Source organism: Crassostrea angulata, chromosome 3 (assembly GCF_025612915.1).
Source record: "Crassostrea angulata isolate pt1a10 chromosome 3, ASM2561291v2, whole genome shotgun sequence".
NCBI lineage: Eukaryota > Metazoa > Mollusca > Bivalvia > Ostreida > Ostreidae > Magallana > Magallana angulata.
The window spans coordinates 26,080,151-26,100,202 of NC_069113.1; the positions used below are offsets into that span (position 1 = coordinate 26,080,151).

Consider the following 20,052-nt stretch of genomic DNA (forward strand, 5'->3'; position numbering starts at 1 on the left):
AGTTTTACGTTTCTTAATACAAAGTCCTATCGTTATTGTTACTGCCAAAGTTAAACACACATAAAACCAGGGGCTTCCCACCCAAGATGAGGATTTCATGGGTTGCAAATTAATTACTGGCAATTCCGCCATAAGTGAATTCATATGGAAAACTTAAGTATGTTTAGTTTTTCAGGAATTCTATTTTTCTAATATCTAGTTATTTTGTGTGAAGTACTGAAAAATCAGTGACTTGAAATTACTTTCATGTTTATAACAGGGGTTAATGAAAATGAACCATGAAAACTCGAGCAACCTTGTCCCATATTCAAGATGTCGATAGTAATATTTTGATTGTTTTTACCAATAATCTTGAATCACATACAAAAATCACACTTTAAACATTTCTTACTTAGTGGCTGTGTCATGTATTTCGAGTATATGTTAAATCTTTTTAACTCCGCATATACATACATATAACCGAGGTGCTGAGTCCGCGTTTGCTAGTCGGTATATCTCAATACATGTTTTAATGTCACATGGGTCATCCTGTCATACCTTTTTAAAAGCGTGCGATATATACAAAGCTAAGCTTATTCAAGATCATTTACATCTACACTGAAATATCTTATTTATTCCAGTACTTTGGTTAATTGCTTCAAAATAGCCAAACAATCTTCAGCATACTTTTGTTTGCTATTTTTCTTACGGGGTTTAGGGATTGGTTTACGCGGTTTAGCGATTGGTTTGAAGCATAGACCTAATTTAGGGACTATTTCATCTATTTCCATATTTTCATCTAAGGGTACATTAGGGTTATCTAAGGGTATTTCATAGTCTTGACCACCATTTTCATCACATTGTTTTGTCTCATGAGTCTCATCCGATTCTGAATCTACGGTCTGATCATTCTCGTGTTTATACTGCTGATCATCCATGATCTTTTTAGCTCTTATACGTCTTTGAAGTTCTGCTAGGGGAATATCCTCTTCGTCTGAAGATCCTTCTCTTTCCCATTGTTTGGACTGTATAGCTCTTTCCAATGGTTCTGGTTGTATGTCTTCATTTTCTGACGACGATTCATCTTCCGGTGGCACCACATAGTTAGTTTTTCTTAGAGTTCTTCCACCATCTTCAGTAGTTTGTGAAAGGGGCCAGTGCGAAATATCTGCCAGTCTTAATTGTCGTGCATGGCATTTGGTGGTTAATCCAGTCAATTGATCTCTCACCACGAAACTAACTGGTCCTTTCTGCTCTATGATTCGATAATACGGTAGCCACTTTTTATCTAACTTATTTTGTCTTCTGTTGTTCTTAAGGTAGACAGGGTCACCTACCTGAAAATTTTCATCCTTGCTTCTCTTATCGGCCTGAGCTTTCTGTTTCTTCTTGGCTTCCTTCATATTACGATGTACTAGCAGGAAAGCTTTATGCTGTTCTTGAAGGGCGATCTTGTGTTGATCTTCTCCCGCGTATCTCCTTCGAGGTTTCATCAACGTATCAAGAGGTAATACGACATTTCTGTTGTACATAAGGTAATATGGGGAAAACTTTGACGAATCGTTCGGATGGAAACGAATGGCTGCCAACGTCTGATTAAGATGAATATCCCATGTTTGAGCGTTGTCTGTTGTTTTCTTAGCCATCACGTCATGTAGAGTTCTATGAAATCGTTCTACTTTACCATTACCTTGAGGACTGTAATAAGATGTTTTGATATGGTTGATATTCAATTCTTTTAAAGTTTCTTCCACTTTCTTATTCACATTTTCTGTTCCGTTGTCTGTGAGGATTTGAAGAGGACAGCCATATCTTGGATATATTTCTTCTAAGATAAGATGTACTATGTTGTCAGCTGACTTATCAGGAACGGGAAAAGCTTCTGGCCAACCAGAGTAAATGTCAATAAAAGAAACTATGTACTTGTTTCCCGACAAGGATGTTGGATATGGTCCTGATAGATCAAGTCCTACTTTAGCCATTGGAAAAGGTGGTATATCTGTCTCTTGAAGTGGAGGTTGATTTTTCTTATTGCTCCTCGTTTGGCATACTACACATCCTTCTATATAAGAGTATAACCTTTTGTACAAATTTGGTATGTAGTACTTTTGTCTGATTACGTCATATGTTTTGTCCACTCCCATATGTCCAAGTCCGTCATGATACTGCTGCACTACTAAAAGTTCTAACTCACGTGGTACATACAGGCGAAGTTTTGGGCCTTCTGAGTCTCCATCTGAAAGATAGTACATTAAACCATCAATTTCCAAAAACTTCTTCTCTTCGGTTGCCGTTGCTGTTCCTTTATTTAACCGATTCTTCAGTTTCTTAATCTGCTCATCGTGTTGTTGACTTTCTTTGATGTTGATTTCTTCTGGTAGATCAATAAAGGGTTTGACCAATTCGTCGTGTTGTTTAACTTCACATCTGGCTGATCTCTTAGGCGAAAAGGCATTGGAGTTAAGTACGTTCACTTCAAAGAAATTGTCCTTAACATCTGGTTCATCATGCTCTGATTGTTCTTCCTCTTCACACTCGAGGTTGACTGTCGGTAATCGGGATAAGAGATCTGCACAGCAGTTAAATCTTCCTTCTATGTACTCTACCTTACAGTTATATCCTGCAATACTTAATGCCCATAGTTGAATTTTCTTATTTTGCATTGGAGATTCTTAGATATACTTGAGCGGCTTATGGTCTGTTCTTATAGTAAACTGAGCACCGTGTAAATAATGGTCTAACTTTTGAAGGGCGTAATGGATTGCAAATGCCTCCTTTTCTATGGTTGACCACTTTTCTTGAGTTTTACTCAGCTTGTGGGATAAGTAATATATTGGCTTATTTTCTCCCTCCTCTGTCTTTTGAGTAAGGCACGCTCCAATACAATTGTCGCTGGCATCGGTGTACAGGATGTACGGCTTATTAGTATCTGGATATGCTAGTAAAGGCACTACCGTTAAACTTTCTTTAATAAAGTCAAACGCTTTTTGGCAACATGGTGTCCATTTGAACCTTGCATATTTTCTGGTTAAGTCAATCAATGGTTCCGCAATCTTAGAGAAGTTCGGTATGAATCTCCTGTAATAACTACACATACCTATAAAGCCACGAACTTCTCGGACTGTAGTGGGCACTGGTAACTTTCTTATAGCTTCGACTTTCTTTGGATCAGGTGTAACGCCATGTTCATCAATGATGAAACCAAGATATTCTGTCTGTTCCTTGAAGAAACTACATTTCTTTAGCTTCATTTTAAGTCCATGCTTCCTTAGGCGGTTGAAAACGTCTTAATATGCCGAAGATGATCTTCCGGTGTCTCTGAGAATATAAGAATGTCATCCAGGTATGCGATGGCAAACTCCTCTTGTCCTTGAAGAACTATGTTCATCAGCTCTTGAAAGACTGTCGGTGCATTACTCAACCCAAATGGCATCCGGTTGAATTGGAATAGTCCTTTGTGACATGCAAAGGCCGTTTTTTCTTTACTTGAATCTTCTAATTTCACTTGCCAATATCCACTCTTTAAGTCTAGTGCAGTGAAATATTTTGCCTTACCTAGTAAACATAGGATGTCATCAATCAACGGTAGCGGGAATGGTACTGGTTTCACTATCTTATTCAAGCTTCTAAAGTCAACGCACATCCGGTCTGATCCGTCCTTTTTCTTCACCACTACTAAGGGAAATGACCAAGGCGATTGTGATCTCTCAATTATCTTTGCGTCCATCATTTCCAGTATGGCCTTGTCAATTATCTGTCTTTTATTTAAGGGTACACGGTAGGGTCTGTTCTTTATTGGGTGGTGATCTCCAGTTTCTATCTTCATTTTAACAGTATCAGTCACTCCAAGATCACTGTCTTTCTTTGCAAATAAATCATTGTTTTTGCTCACAAGTCTTTTGACTGAGTGTTCAAATCTTTTAGGTACATCAATTTCTTCTTTTGTGTCTTGAGTAGTCTGTATTTCTGAGATTTCCTTCTGTTTTAATGCGGTAATTCATCCTACTATGTAGCCTCTTGGAATTTTATACTTTTTGTTAGTTTGGTTAACGAAGATCATTGGAACTTTCTTATCTTTCCGAACTATACAAACGGCGTCTTTTAAATATAGTCCTGGGTCTTCCATAATGCAGTTATTGTCTATGCTGTTCACCTCAACCAAGTCATTTTTTTCCAGAGGAAAATTGTTATTTATTTTTCCATAGAATACAGTCACCGTGTTTGGTCTCATAATAAGTTTCTTAGGAGTTCTTACAATAGTTGAGATGTGTAAATCTTCTTTAAGTTCCGCGTATACTTTGCCATCAATACGCATGAGTCCAAGATCAAAGTATAAACGAACATTGTTTTTCTTGAGCCAATCACGACCGAGAATCATGTTTCGGTTGAGTCCCTTTGTCACATAAAGTCTGTGGTCTAAAGTTAACCCTGAAATCTTAAAGGAAATATTTACATACCCTATCGCAATTAAAGAATTGCCATTTGCTGCTTGTAAAGAGGGGATGTCATTGTTAAACAACTTGGGGCGGGGAAATAGATTATCATACATTTTCTTACTAATTAGAGATACGGCTGCACCTGTATCTACCAAAGCTCTAAATTTATTTTTTTCTACTTTTAATAAACAGCTACTGGGGTTGTTAGTAAAATTAATTTCATATGTAGGTCTTTGTTTAAAGTTCTTTCTTCGGGCTTGAACGAAGGAAGAACGTCTTAGTTTTCCTGTTTTTGTTTGTCAAAATAAGAACGCGATTTGAAATTTTGAGACGATCCCCTATTTACTTGGTCGCTAGATTCATATGTTCGGCCTTGACGATTTGATGGTCTGCCCCGATTTTGCTGCGCTCTTTGATACATATGCGAGCCCCAACAATCTGCACGCACATGACCTACTTTACCACAATTCCAACATTCCACAGGCGAACGGGGTTTCTGCTCTACATTATGGACGGGTTTGTTTTGACTGGGTCGTTTATTCATTTGAGGCTGAGACCTGACTTGGGGTTTGTTTAGAGTACAAAATCGAGCCCTATGACCCGTCTGTTTGCATTTAAAACACCTACTGTTACGCGCATGGTCAATTTCCATTGGTTCTACATGCCTTGTTTCTACTGTGGTAAGATTATCTGCTCTATCCTTTAATAAGGGAAGAGTAGTATCACAATTTGAAAGAGTTCGTCTGTTGTCATTACTTTGTACAATTTCTGTCATATTTGACCCTCTTATCGCTAGTCTCTGTCTCAGATTTTGTTCTCGCATTGCTATTTGAATTGCGGATTCTAAGTCTTTAGGGTTTTCTCGCAAAATTTTCATTCTGAGATAGTCGAATATCAACCCGTCACAAAAGATATCTACTAACTGTTGTTGTATCAAAGGGTCTTTTAGTCTGTCATTACTGTAGGCGTCTTCCGCGATTTGCAATAGTCTCTCGGCGAACAACTGAACACTTTCATTTGAATTTTGTCGAGTCTTACGCATTAATGCTAACGCGTGTTGGGGATCTGTTATTTCTGCAAATCTATTTTTAAGGGATTCCTTAAGATCGTTCCAAGATGGGATTTCTTCAGACGCATCTGTTTCATCTAAATACCTTTTAATATAATCCCCAACTGAACCCTTACTCGTTATGTATGCAAGCATGGGGATCTCATGACCTTGTTTCCCAGACATAACACTGTACTTTTCAACTTCCTTTATCCACTGTTTAAATTTTTGAGCATCTCCCTCAAAAGGAGTTATCACAGAAGATAGGGGCACTGAGAGTGCGGCTGTTATAGCTTTTACTTGACCAATAAAATAATCTTTTTCATCATCCTGATCTGGGACTCGGTGTCGAGTTTCACGAGTTTCATACGGCCTAGCATCATGATATGTTTCAAAAGTATTTTGTTTAATCTGCTCTTTTTCTGGGGGCTTTTGACCTGTTTCTTGCCCTTTATTTTCCTCGTTCTGACCCAACCCCGCGAATTGTTTTTCTAATTGCTCCATTTGATTTTTAAATTCTTTTTTATCAAACCCATCACCTGTCGCCATATTGGTTGCTTAGACAAAGTTGTTTACTTCGAGATAGCTATAAGAGACATATAGAAATGGTTCTTACCTTACTCTGTATTGAACTTCGCTCAATCCTGGTCACGGCACCAAGAAAGTTCATGTAAGCCTTCTGTCTTACGGATCCAATTGAGGGTCAGCTCAAACTTAGTGATGACAAGTCCAGTATTTCTTTCTCAAGCGGTTTTATTAAGCGTGATCGTATAGTTACAATTACATCAGCTAATAGCAGCCCAAATCAGGAGTCTGCACAATCTCATTTCATATGGGTATATATAAGGTTTTACTTATGATGGACAGTTTTGACTAGTTCGGCCCATATACGACGATCATGAGTGAACATTTAGTGTTCAAAATTAAGATTAATATTTTATTTCTAAATAAAGTAACAAAACCGTCAAAACTGCCAATCAAAGAGTCTGGATGCAGGATGTGGGTCTCCGAGTCCTGGGTCTCGGAGTCCCCCACCTAGTATGAGGCATCACTTACTCACAATACGTTCATTCATACACGGCATAAAAGGTTACAAAGGTTAATATATAGAATACACAATACATGACTCAATATAAAGTACTAGAGCTATCGTTGCAGACACAGAATCGCCAAATATGTCACTTGTTGTTAAACTCTCAATTTGGATATTATTATGCCCGTATTATGCACCTGTTTTCATAACATCATTTAGGAATACTACGCATTGCTACAAGAGTCACAGAGTTCATTCTGTCAATTATCATTAACACTATTCAGTGCGCAGCACCTAGGTACACATAAATATCATAGTGACCATTATGTAATACTAGCAATTCAAGGTCATAGCATGGCTATCTATTTACACAATTCTGTTCAGCCATCTCTGAGAAACAAGTTCAGAGCGGGAAAGAAGAAAAAAAAGAAGACAAAGAATAATAATACATGTATTAAGAATCGTACAAAAACAATAAGTCTCCAAATTTCATTCCGGAGATTTAATAATAAAGATTAAATAGAGATAGGATCATCAGACATCAATAATTTAAAGATAATTGTCAATTTCTGATTCTAAGGGGGTCAGGATGACCCCTTAGGGACATGACTTACATGCCATAATGATCTGATGCGCCATGACCTAAGGAGGAATAATATCTTTGGATTAAAGTGGGGATCTCACTGGTTTTTATGATATTTGATAATTTCAGGAGGAGCACTTGGGATCATGACCTACATACAATCTGAAGTGCCTTGAACAAAGAAACAATAATATAATATGTACATGATATATGATTCAATTTAAGAACCCAGATATAGATCAATCATCTATGTGTTGTAATACTTCCTATGTATATATACATGTACATGTATTAGTTTGTGTTTTGTTCTCAGACTATACTATTCATGTTCATGACTGTAGTATGGCTTAGTCTTATTTTAAATTACATTAAAAAATTGTCAAATACATGACTTGGAACCCCCACCCCCAAACAAACTCATATATAAACTGTTCTCCCCTCCCCTTAATTGTCGAACAATCTATTAAAATCAAAATATAATTTGGGTGTCTAAAAACTTTTACAAACTGGTAAAAAATGTAATTCTTAAAAAAAATACATTACACCTTGCATAATTGACAAATGATCTATTGACATATGATCAGAGGTAATATTTCTACCTTTGGATCAATAACTAATATTCATTGACAAGTTAAAATTAATAACACTAAATGATTCAAATTATAAATGTTTATACTCCACATTCAGCCCACCCCCCCAATTTAACCTGGTACTATTGTGAAGATTCAGTCTTCTGAATACATTCTCACATGTGTGCAGTAGCAAATTTTAAATTATTAATTAATTGCTTTTTCTCTCCTGATGCACATTAACATTTTGGACATTGCTTAATTCAATTCAAGATTTATAAACAAAATGTTATATGCATGTGTATTCGCCTATTTGGGGCAATTGTAAAGTCTCCTAAACAAAGCAGTGTCATCATTAGGCTAGGAATTACCCACATGGATCAAACACTACATATGAATAAGATAAAATACTTTATTATTTCTAGTTCTAGAATGTCAGATGTCTCCAAGGGGGCATTACCTATATACAATTTGACGAGCAATGACACAAAGAGCAAGAATAAATTACAGTAAAACTCGCTTATAACGAAGTGCCAGGGACGGGTGATTTTACTTCGTTATAAGCAAAATTCGTTATATCCGTCAAGTTTACAACATATTTTATAGTCATGGGGAAGGAAAATTACTTCGCTGTAAGAGTCAATTCATTGTAAGCGTGTTCGCTGTAACCGTGTTTTACTGTATATGGTTTAGGGATGAGAATTTCAGAAGTTAACAAAATATACAGTGTATCATCATTTCCTATTTGATAAAGGTTGGGGGGGGGTTAAAGACAACACCTGGGGGTCATTAATGTACTTTACATCATTTGATGCATCATAATGACATTAGAAGATATTTTGCATTTTCCTGTTTCGTGGAATCAGAACAGTCCCATCAGGTCATGACCTACACTATATTTGATGCATTATAATAATTAAGAAAGAAATATAAAAATGATAGGTGTCTACACTTACTTACATGTAATACACAAATTTAATACGAAATTGTTTATACAGGGTCAATATGGGGTAAACTCAATAGTGTAAGTCTGACAAATGATAAAAATAACTTTTGCAATTAAAATGAGAGAAAAAAATGCGATAGGATAGGTAACGATGATAAGCTTAATATTTAAATATTAAAAGATGATGATACAGTATGCTGTCAAAGGGAGATCACATTTAGAAAGTGAAAGTAAAACTTATGTATTGTGCTTCTGCTACTACATATATTATGCTTACCTATATTGGTCAACATCATAATGATAATCCAATTAAAACACAATAATCAATTCCTTTAGCTGATCTTAACTAATCCTTTTCTGCATACGGAAAACACATGCATGTATGTATACACTTGAAACCATTTAATCGAAGAGCTGGGTAAATCTACTACCCGCTAATGCGATCTGCAGACCTGTGTTGTGTACGTAACTTCAGACAAATATCAGTTATTTGTAACATGCATGTATTTTTATGACCTATTCTTCAAAACCCCTTACACTATTTAATTAGGTAAATAACAGCTTTAAGGTGGTGCAGGACACCTGCATATTGTGATGTATACTTCCTATTGAGATAAACAATTAAGTATAAATATTAATTAAATATTTACCCCCAAAATAATGTTACCTAACATTGAAGCGCAATGGGTTAGAGCGTTTACATGTCTGTAAGAGCATTGGGATCCAAGGTGTATTTTTTGGTAATTTTACTATTGATATAAATTATTTTCCTTGGGGGGGGGGGGGTCTTGACCCCTTATCCAACCCCTTCTCTAAATCTGTCCACACGATGATGTACATGTAGGCACACAGAAGCAAATCTAAAATCGGCAACCGCCACGGGGAGGGGGCATAATTTAATTTTTAATTTTGTTTGTAATAATTATATAGACCATTATACTTTCTATGACATGAAATGTTCAACCCCAAATTGCACATAAAGTGCTGCTCATTTGTTTTATCATATGGGAAGGGATCTCATCCTTCAGTTATGAAAATTATAATTTTTAAATGTACATTTGTATTACCGTAGCATGCATGTGGCCTTCTTTTTTAATTAAACTGGTACAAAACAGTGTTACATGTATTTAGGGGCAAACAGTTGGTGCGGGTATTACTGTCTAATGACAGCATCTAGTTGCATTTGTCTACATGTGAGAAACACATACATATATTGAATAAGAATATTCTATTTAAAAAACTGAGTTATATTAGTCAGGTTGCTTAAAAGGGGCATGGTCACGATTTTGGTCAAATTCTATTTTTCTGTTTTTATTATTTGCAATGCTTTAGGAATGCATTTCTAATGATCAAATGAAATTTGAGAGTCAGTCGTTGAGTTATAAGCAAGATATAGCGCTTACAATTATCTGTCATATAAACAAGGCTTATGTCCTGTTTTTGTTCACATAGATTCAAAATACCAATAAAACTTTTTCAAGTTGATTTGACTATGCTCTTATTTATTTCAAGCATAAGTAAACAATTTCTAACGTTTAGCAAATTCGTTTTAAGTCTAAAACTGGGTTCACACTTTAAAACTTAAAATGTAAACAAAAGCTTTGTATACATTGCAAACATTGTAGGATTCGTAACTCGCATATAACGTAAACTTAACGACTGACACTCAAATATTGGTTGTCTATTTAAAATGCCTTACTGAAGCATTGTAAACATAAATATCGAAAAAATGATTTTTGACCAAAATTGGGACCATTCCCCTTTAATGTCATTTCATTAAATTCGACAGCAAAATTGCTGCAAATTTATAAATCTAATGATTAAATTCATTTTTAAACTGTTTTAAAGTATTTATAATTTTTGTCTCAGTAATTAACTTAGTCTGTTTATTGTCATCAGCATAGACATTTCTTACTTTCTATGCCAATTTACTCAAATTGAGTTCATTCTGTACATTAATTAATAGGAAGTTACTCCCTTCCATATACATAGAATGTACTAATAGTATAAAAAAATAATTGTTTACATTTTACTTTTTGTAATTTTTGTTGCTAAAATCTCATGAATATGATGTAAATCCATGGGACAGTGACTTTTTTTAAGCATACAGGCATTGGACACATATTTTTTTTTCAATGTGAAAGCCATGGGACATGCCCATTTTTTTAATGAATATTTTTTAGCACCGGTCCCATCATGGTGATAAATATTGCCTGGTGCCTAAATACTGTTTATGAGCGTGATAGCTTATTTTGACCAATCAAACAATATGAATTATTAAATCCACATGAATCAAAACCAGGGGAGCATTATGCTTAGGTGACAGGGCCAAATTCAAGGTATTGCTTTTTACATCAAAATGAAAGAAAAATGAGAAAACATACTTCACAGAATAACTTTGAAAATATATACTTAAGGATTAAGATTTAGTTTAGATGCCATACATATTCAGTGGTCACTTAATTTTCCAAGTGTAAGAGAAGTCAATGTACACACACCCGTTTTGCGCAAGATGTGAAAAGTATTTTATTTGGCGACCCCAATATTAATGTATGGCGTCCGCTTGGTATTTTTTTACCTTGAAAAAAGTAAATTAAATTATGGGTTATTTCAATTTAAAATTAAAAGTTATAGAACAGCTGTAAAATAAAGACAACAAGTAGCCAATGTGATATCCCTGCTCTGATGTGAACATTCCAAATAAGCAAAGTCGACATTTAAAATTGAAATTGAAACATTAAAATTGACATCGAATTTGTTCAAGAATGACTCCCACAATATGACATATCCGAACAAATAGGGTCACAATGTTAAAATTTCAGGCATCTGCGATTAATAGTTGCTGTGAAATTTGTTCGAAAACTTAGGCTTAAAATAATCAAAGTCGTAATTTCACAGGAAGTTGAAATCTGAGTGGTACATGATGAAATGACTCCCAACATATGGCATATCCAAAGAGTATGTTACAATTTTAAGCATCTGCGATTACATGTAATAGTTGCTGAGAAATCTGTGGTGAACATTTGTTACAGACATACGGACACACAAATGGAGAGACAGACAGTCACACAGGCGTAAAACAGCAAAACCCACCCTCCTTTAGAGCGGGGGCATAAAGATTTTGATGTATCATTTATGTAATGGAAATCCAATTCAGCACCGCGTAACTTACGTTTTCTATTCGACAGTATTTTCCTATAGGTTTGGATTTTTTGCGTTAATTTAATATGTTGATGGTCAATGGTTTTAAATTAGTCAATTTTGTTTATACCCAACTTTATATGAAAGAAATTGTCTTGAACGTGATCATGAATAATTTTACTTGATAGTACTCAAGACTGCGTTAAATACCTCGTGATATTTCTGCATTTAATAAAATCCTTTCCATCTATTGAAAACTGGCATTTGTTTTTACCGTCGACAGGCCTCTAGAAGGCGGTTTGTTTTGTTTCTGCGGAGCTATTATGCAAGTCTAGCTCAGCCATTCTCTTTGTCAACGCTACCACAGCATTGCTTAAAACACGTGTAGTTGAACGAGACCAATTATGAAATCATTATTTTAAAAAAAAAATGGATTAGTAAAGAAATTGAATTATTTTTCTTAGCGTTTTATTCATTTTCAAAAACAAAACAAATTTAACTAAAAAGGGTACTAGTATTCATTTTTGTGTTACGTAATTTATAAGTTATCGTCTTGGTATTAACATTCATCTATCTAGACACAAGCTTGAACTTGTGATTTATGAACAGAAACGTTGTGTTTAAATATTTGATTTATTCTAATTTTATATAAACATTAATCTTTTGAAAAAAATTAACTTTAATATTCTATACACATATATTGAAATGTGTATGTGCATTATTACTTATATGCTGATTAAAACAACTTTGTCAATTTGTCTATGAGTAGATTGTTTATGTAATGCTATTTCTAAAAAAATTCATTCAACTTTTCGCTCATCAGAAAATGCGTGATATCATTTTATTGATTACATTTGTTTCGGTTTCGGATGCTTTGTTATAATGACAAACAATCCAGAAACCTGCAATGTCAGTGCGGACCAGTCGCATAATAAATTTTTTAATCATTACTTCCTCCTTTTCTGCCATTGAAATAAGCCCTGTCCGGGCACTGCACGGCACAATCTATCTGTTGATGAGACTTTTATAATGTTATATCTGTTTGCCGCCCGCCAACATTCAGGTAATGCTTTAATAGTTTTTTTTTCTTCTGTACTTTTCGTTTTTACAATATGCGTTAAATAAATGAATATACAATATCTTAATCTGTAAACACTAGTCAAAATAGGGATGATAAAAAGATGCAATATTTATATCTCCCACCAACTAAAAAGCTAAACCTTAAAGAAGACGCTGTACAGCATATATTAAAGAATAAATCTTGCGGTGCTTCTTGTTTTAAATTTCTATCTTTTACGTTCAGGCATTAACAAATTGCATTCATTAAGTAAAATAATAGTCATAGTAACCTTGTGTAAATGTTTAAATTTTAGTACATATCAGTAAAGAGTGTCACACAAGTTCTGATATTATTTTGTTTACCTTGTAAAATAAGATTTAAACGGGAGGTTTTTTCACAAAGCTCCATCAAGACATAATCTCATAAAAATAAGCAAGCAAACTTGAAATGAAAAGTGTTTTCTTTCGCACCGTAAACCTCTGCAAAGGCAGAGGTGATACTCCAATGCATACACGTATTGAATCGCTCGTGCTTTATTTATCTTTTTCTTTTTTTCTTAATTATAGAAAGGTGCATTAATATGTTAATTCGAAAGCTATTGCAATCTCTCTGCCTTATATATGCAATGTGTATCGCTCCGATGCTTTCAATTTAGCGATTAAGAGAATTGGATGGGCGTTGCCAACTTTACATTATATTACTCTTCTTAAAACAGATATACCCAAATAATAAAAATCAAAATTTTAGAATATTTTTCTCTTCTTTATATTATTGGGTTTAATTTGCAGGTAAATTCCATCAAATAAATTATTTTTGGCCGAAAATTGAAATGGTAAAAAAAATCATAATGCCAGAAAAGGGGACATTTTCTATCAAAACATTTCCCTTGCAAAATAAGAAAGTAGTCACAAAAATAAAAAAAAATGTTGTAGAGGACATGTTTACGTTGATGTGCTGAAACAGGCAAAAAAATCATTGACAAATGATATTGCTTTGCAACGTTCTGTTTAATCCAGATTTCATTACTTTTCAGTTAAATTTAAAAAACCCTTCTTGAAATTCTTTGATGAATATTGATTAAACAAATGGTCTCAACATTTTTGTTTTAATCTTGCCTAGATGAAAAAAAAACCTCTTTCTCCATACATTTAAGTGTGAAATGTGAGAATTATGTTGGTCTTTTCTCCTAATCCAGATGGTTATTGTTTAAAAAACAAAACCATTTCATAAGCTTGTTTACATAAAATTTTCAATAATGTATTCTATTGAAATCGGAAATTCATCATTACAACTTTGTATTTTAGTTAAATGTTCAGTCCCAGTAAAAATCCTTTTCTGACCACTGAAGATCATAATTTTAGAAGGTTGAAAATACTCATAACAATATGCTACCTTGGTTCACGAATTTGAATTAGAAAATATTCTGGAAAATTCTTTGAGTCATCTAAAGTGTCATTCAATGTAGTCTATAAAAAGAATTGTCGCTAGAACGCTTGAATTATTCTAAAACCGGTTTTTACTTGATACGAGGTTTTAAAAATGTACTAAAAGACCTTAACGAAACCAAATACCAGTGTTTCTTTTTTAATTATGTCAATACAGCATGTCCTTGAATATCCTTAACCGCTGAACAAACTAAGAAATGTTATGCAACCTAAGATTGTATTTCAGATTTTGCGAAGTGAAAAGCATTTTGGTGACTGTTCACCAATGTATTTCCTTTACTTCCTTCTATCAGATGATTTGTCTTAGAGGAAAAACGAATATATTGTGTCAAACTAAATAACATTTTATTTTATGTACAGTAGTAGCTAGAATGAATCTAATAAAGTAATACCATACAATATATGATAAAAATGTTGTTTTAGTTGTTTAGTTAAGTCACTTGAGTACCATTGCCCATACACTAACGTGTTGAGGAGTCTCATATATGCATTTGATTAAGTTTCATTATGGAATAAAAATAATATAATAATGTAATGACGACCACCTCCCTGCCTTAACTTTTCAGAAAGGACTATAAAACGTATAATTTTTGAGAAAAACTTAAAGATTGTAATAGAGCGCATGGCCTGATATTGAAAAGGTGCAAGACTCGGATGGATTTTTTTTTCATATTTGATAACTTAAAATATGTTTCGTGTGTATATGTTATTTATATGTTTTCATAGATAAACTAAAACAAAGTGGCTAGTATACATGTGTTATTTAAAACAACCTCCGACCATCCATCCCCTACGAACAAATAAACAAACAGCTTTAAAAGCTTTAAATAGTTAACTGACATCTGTTCTATCTTTTAAATATTCAACCTTTGTTGACATTTGATCACCATCTTGCATTTATATCAAACTCACTTTACATGTACTGCTTATCAACTATTTTGGTAAGCCAATCATTATTTTACTATTAACAAATCTATTTGTTTCTAAAAAAAAAAAAAAAAAAAAACACTGGGTTTTTTTTTCATATGATAAAAACCCTGCATAACTCTTTTAATCATGCAACTTTATAATTACATTATATTCAATGATTGATTACTAAATATGAACAAGCAAAGGAAGATAGCTCTATTATAAAGAACCAAGGGAACTGTTAGTTATAACCCATTATCCTAAACTCTTTTCAAATGACTTCACAATATCTTAACTTTGAATGACAGCTTTATTTTTTTTCTAGATATGTGATTTAGCCCATTCTTTCATTGAAATTCCTAAGCAGAATAAAAACATTGGCAAATATACCCCCTCCTAGCCATAACCCTTGCCTTACATGTAGTTAACATAAATATTATTATAAATAATATAAATATTATTTTATTTATCATAAATAATATTATATTATGACAGCTTTATGTTTTTTTCTAAATATGCAATCAGTTTTTGGGAGTTGATTTTTTCAACTCTCCTATGCAGTTACTCTGGCAAACCGAAAGTGAGGGTTTGGCCTTAAGCACAAATCTTCACCGCTGACAAGACGTGGATCTTGAAAATAATAAATTCGGTGTTCTGTATGCTGTACCATTGTTTTTCATAGAAACGTATTTATAAATACCTTGAAAATAGTCAGATTTAATATAGTACGAACAATTTAATTGTTTTTGTAGTTGTATGTATTCCTACGCCAGAGTTCAATACAGTCTCGTTCAAACAGACACTCAGCTGTCTCCGTAAATCTCCGACAAGCAGAGAGTCTTTCTTGGTAGTCGGAGATTAACTGAGACAGCCGAGCGTCTGGTTGAACGAGACTAGAGTTCAATATTGCTTGGAACCAGACGTGTACAATTTTTAGAAACATTTCGATTACTGATACACAGTTTGATGGAATTAATTCTATCTTTAAATATCACACAACATGATTCATATGGGGTTTTCTCGAAATTCTTGTCGGAAAAGTTCGAGAATTCATATTATAAAAATGTGCGTAATTAAAATACTGATTAGAAACTTCTTGTCAGGCAAAATAACATATCGTTGATTTTAAAATTGATAATAATCAATAAAATCAACTCCCAGTACTTCAGTACTTTGATTAATCTCTGTTAGTAGACGTTTTTTAAACATTTCATATACATTAACACTTAATGAACATTTTGACCACACCCTACATTAAAAACCCCTACCCTATACATTACATGTTTATGAGTGTTTTGGCCTTGTCCTTGATTCAAATCCCTACACTGCGAGAAAATTAAAGAAATTGATAGAGGGTTTTCTTTTCTTTTTTATATGCAGTCAGTTTATATTCAGTATCCGCAGAAGTAATGAAGACGAAGATTTAACACATTAAATGCATAAACACTATATGCATATTTTGGCCCCGCCCGAGTCAGAACCCTAGCTGCAATAATGTAGCCCTCTCCCGATTTTTTTTTTTGGGGGGGGGAGAGGGCTACAACTCCACAGGATCTCCGTAATGGTGCAAGTGCGGGAGTGATTCAGTGCGGGAGTAATTCACTCCCGCAACGATTTCGTCTCAAATCGTTTATAAATGACAATAACATTTGCATTTCTTACCTTGACTCAAACGTTGTAGATGTCTATGGCATAAATCAATCCAAAAATATCAAGTATAGCCATATGTCGGTTATATTTCGTGTATGTCAACAACGAAAGTTGAATTTGTCCGCCATATTTACTGACCTTGACCGGTTTTATTTTGGGACAGCCAATGAGAATTCAGGAGCGGGTCTTGAACTGAATATAGGAATTCCCCTATTTTAAACATAATTAACGCGGTAAATATGAATTTTCCATTATATACCATTTCCTTAAATGATGTTTTAGTGATATAACGAAGTAAGATCAATTATTTACACTGACATTCACGTTATCAAGCCCATAAAAACTCCAACCGTACATCCCATAAAATCACACGAGAAATGTCATGGCTGCTGAAAAAGACGACACAACATGCTGATGTGTTTTATCTGGTTTTGATTTATATACGGTTAATTTGTTCAACCTGAATTTAAAAAATCATTTTATCTAAAGGAAGTCAATTATAAAATCAATCTTTTCAGACCGAAGTCAGCCGCATTAAAAAATTAATTTTGCACCATTACGGAGATCCTGTGGAATTGTGGCTACATTATTGCAGCTATTAGAACCCCTACCTCGAAGGACATGAATTTTAAAACGTTGGTAGAGGGATTCCTGGTCTAAAAACATTTTGAGGGAGACAGCTAGTTTCGCTAGCTACTTTTCTCCAGATAGAGAAAGGGAGACAAATGGTTTCGCTAGCTTCATATCTCCTGAGTCCCCGTCTTGTCTGTCTATTTGAGGTCCCTGTTGAAGTTAGGTTTTAGGGTTGGGGGATTTTGAGTACTTGTAAACTTGTTTGTTTTTATTTTGTTATAATAAATTTATAAAGGGTTATTAATCTTGCTTTTCATTACTTTGAGTTTGGTTTATTATATCTGGTTTATCTATATTGAGACTAAAGTTGTTTTCATACCTTATTTGTAAATTAGTAAAGTTAAATTTCTAATGTAGAGGTCAAATTCAGTCTCAAAACAAAAATAAACTCAATGCGAAGTACTGATAAAAACCTTTACGGCACTGACCTGCTACATTATTTGGTAGTAGAGAAGAAATTTTTTAAACATTATAAGCATTAACAATATACATCCATTTTGGCCCCGCCTAAATTCAGTGGACGTGAAAAACGTTTTAGTAGGGGAAGTCCTAGTTAACATATTTATGATGTCAGTTACTCTTTAAGATGTGTGAAAGTATAGAAGATTTAAACTTTGCAGGCTTTAACACCATATAGCAATCTTCTCTCCCCCTCCCACGGCCTGAGCCCCCGCCCCGCGGGCTAAGGATATCGCAATTAGGTTAGAGGAGTTCGTGGACATCATAACCATGCATTCATCCCTCCCCCCCCCCCCCCCCCCCATTTTGGGAGTTACGAAAAATTAATAAGCAATTAATGTTCAAACTTTATTCTGGAGTTAAAAAATCAAATTGAAAATATGGTAACGACCATCCCTCTCTTCCTTAAATCTTGCAATCACTCGCGGTTTACAGGAAATGCGACAAAATGGTAATAATGGGTTTGGCAAGTGCATCTTGGAAAAATGAACTAACTTTAATTCAGTAAACAGATATTTAACCTGCCTGGTGTTTATTTCAATGTCAGCTTTTTTCGCAACCTAGTGAGGCAACCTGTCATGTAACCGCTATGCCACTTGGTTTTGAAACTTGGTCAAACAAGTTGACACTTGAACACTTTCATGCAACTTGTCACAACACAGTAATGTACCTCATTACTAAGTTAAGCAAATCTTACAGAACATATCAATGTATTATATTTCTATGCAACTCTCCTGCATTTAATAATCCTACACTGGGCATCTTTTCTTATAATAAAAGAGATATCTTTTTTCCCCCTAACCCAACCCTAAATTTTGAAGTTGGGTAGGTAGGTAAATAATTTTTTCTGCCAGGGCATAATTGAAAATATATTGTCTTGAGGAAAACTTGTTTTCAAATTAACTAAAATTATATTGTTGAATATTTTGTTTTAATGACATGTAAGTAAAGCTATCAAATTCTTCTTTTAATCCGATGGCATGTCTCAATTTACTTCTCAGAGTAAGTGTTATGTAACATGACATTTATTATCAACCTTCTGTCAGGGTTGCTAAAATCTATGTCTTTTATGTTTTGTCATCTATTGCTCTTGTAAGTAATTGATCTGTTAGGTGAACTGTATAGGTGAAAAAGTTAATGAACAAGGATTTTATTAGATTACTTAAAGATAGCTAGCCTTTGTGTGCGGATTAAGTATAGTTCAAGTTTCTATTACCTCTAATGTGTTGTCAAATTGTTATGTAATCAATTAGCCATCATCATGCGCGCTTCGTATGAACACATGTGCGCTGGTGACTTTTACACCCCTTAACAAAAGAATAATTTAAAGAAAGAATTTCATTGGTCAATTTTCACAAAATCGCATTTTCGGCAAACAGTGTACGCGTCCCCGTGTCGGTAACTTTTCCATACTGAATAAAACCGCACGGACGTAAAACCTTATTAATCTTCATTTTTCATCTTTATAAAAGGACTTCTCCTTATCATTTGATAAGAAGCGCCATTGGTCATAAAGAAGGGAAGATCACTGGTGGAAGATTACGGTTCGTCTCAACACATCTCACAATAGCGAGTATTAATTGGTCATGGACTCAATGACATTAAAAAATTGTTAATTAGTAAAAGACAATATTATGAATTAAAAATGAAAAAAGCAATGCAATCGATTCTGTAACTAATTACAAAACTAAAAGATATGACCATTTGTAAAACAAATTGTCATACTTTTTTTTTTTTTTTTTTATAATTTATTTATTTTTTGAAATACAAGCATATATACACACAATTACACCCTCAAAAACCACACACAAACACACCAACTCACACACTCGCCATCATATTTTAAATAATAAACTTTTTTTAATTGCGATAAGCAGTGGTTACTTGCTTGAAAAAAAAAGTAATAACAAATAACAACAAAAAACAAAAAAGTAAGGAAAAGGAAAAAAATTGTTGCAAAGTTCATAATACACAAGAAAGAAAAAACAAAACATAAAACAAATAAGAGACAAAGAGAAAAGTTATTAGTCAAATATTTCTTTCCAACTATCCCACTGTTTTTCAAATTTATGCACTTTAGAACTTTGAATTGCAGCATATCTTTCAACATTATATTTTATCTTTAAATGACCAAGAAAACCAATTAGTGTTGGCACCTTGT

General features: G+C 33.9%; 1 protein-coding gene and 1 pseudogene across 1 annotated transcript in view; one reads left to right on the forward strand and one right to left on the reverse strand.

The window, feature by feature from the left end:
* Positions 1–326: 326 nt before the first annotated feature.
* The window catches only part of LOC128175125 (proline-rich protein PRCC-like), a 134,599-nt gene continuing 114,873 nt past the window's right edge, over positions 327–20,052 (reverse strand). The window contains exon 8 of the mRNA XM_052840544.1: positions 327–339. The gene's annotated coding sequence lies outside the window, so the exon portion shown is untranslated. The remainder of the gene's footprint in view (positions 340–20,052) is intronic.
* The window catches only part of LOC128175124 (von Willebrand factor D and EGF domain-containing protein-like), a 75,443-nt pseudogene continuing 68,114 nt past the window's right edge, over positions 12,724–20,052 (forward strand).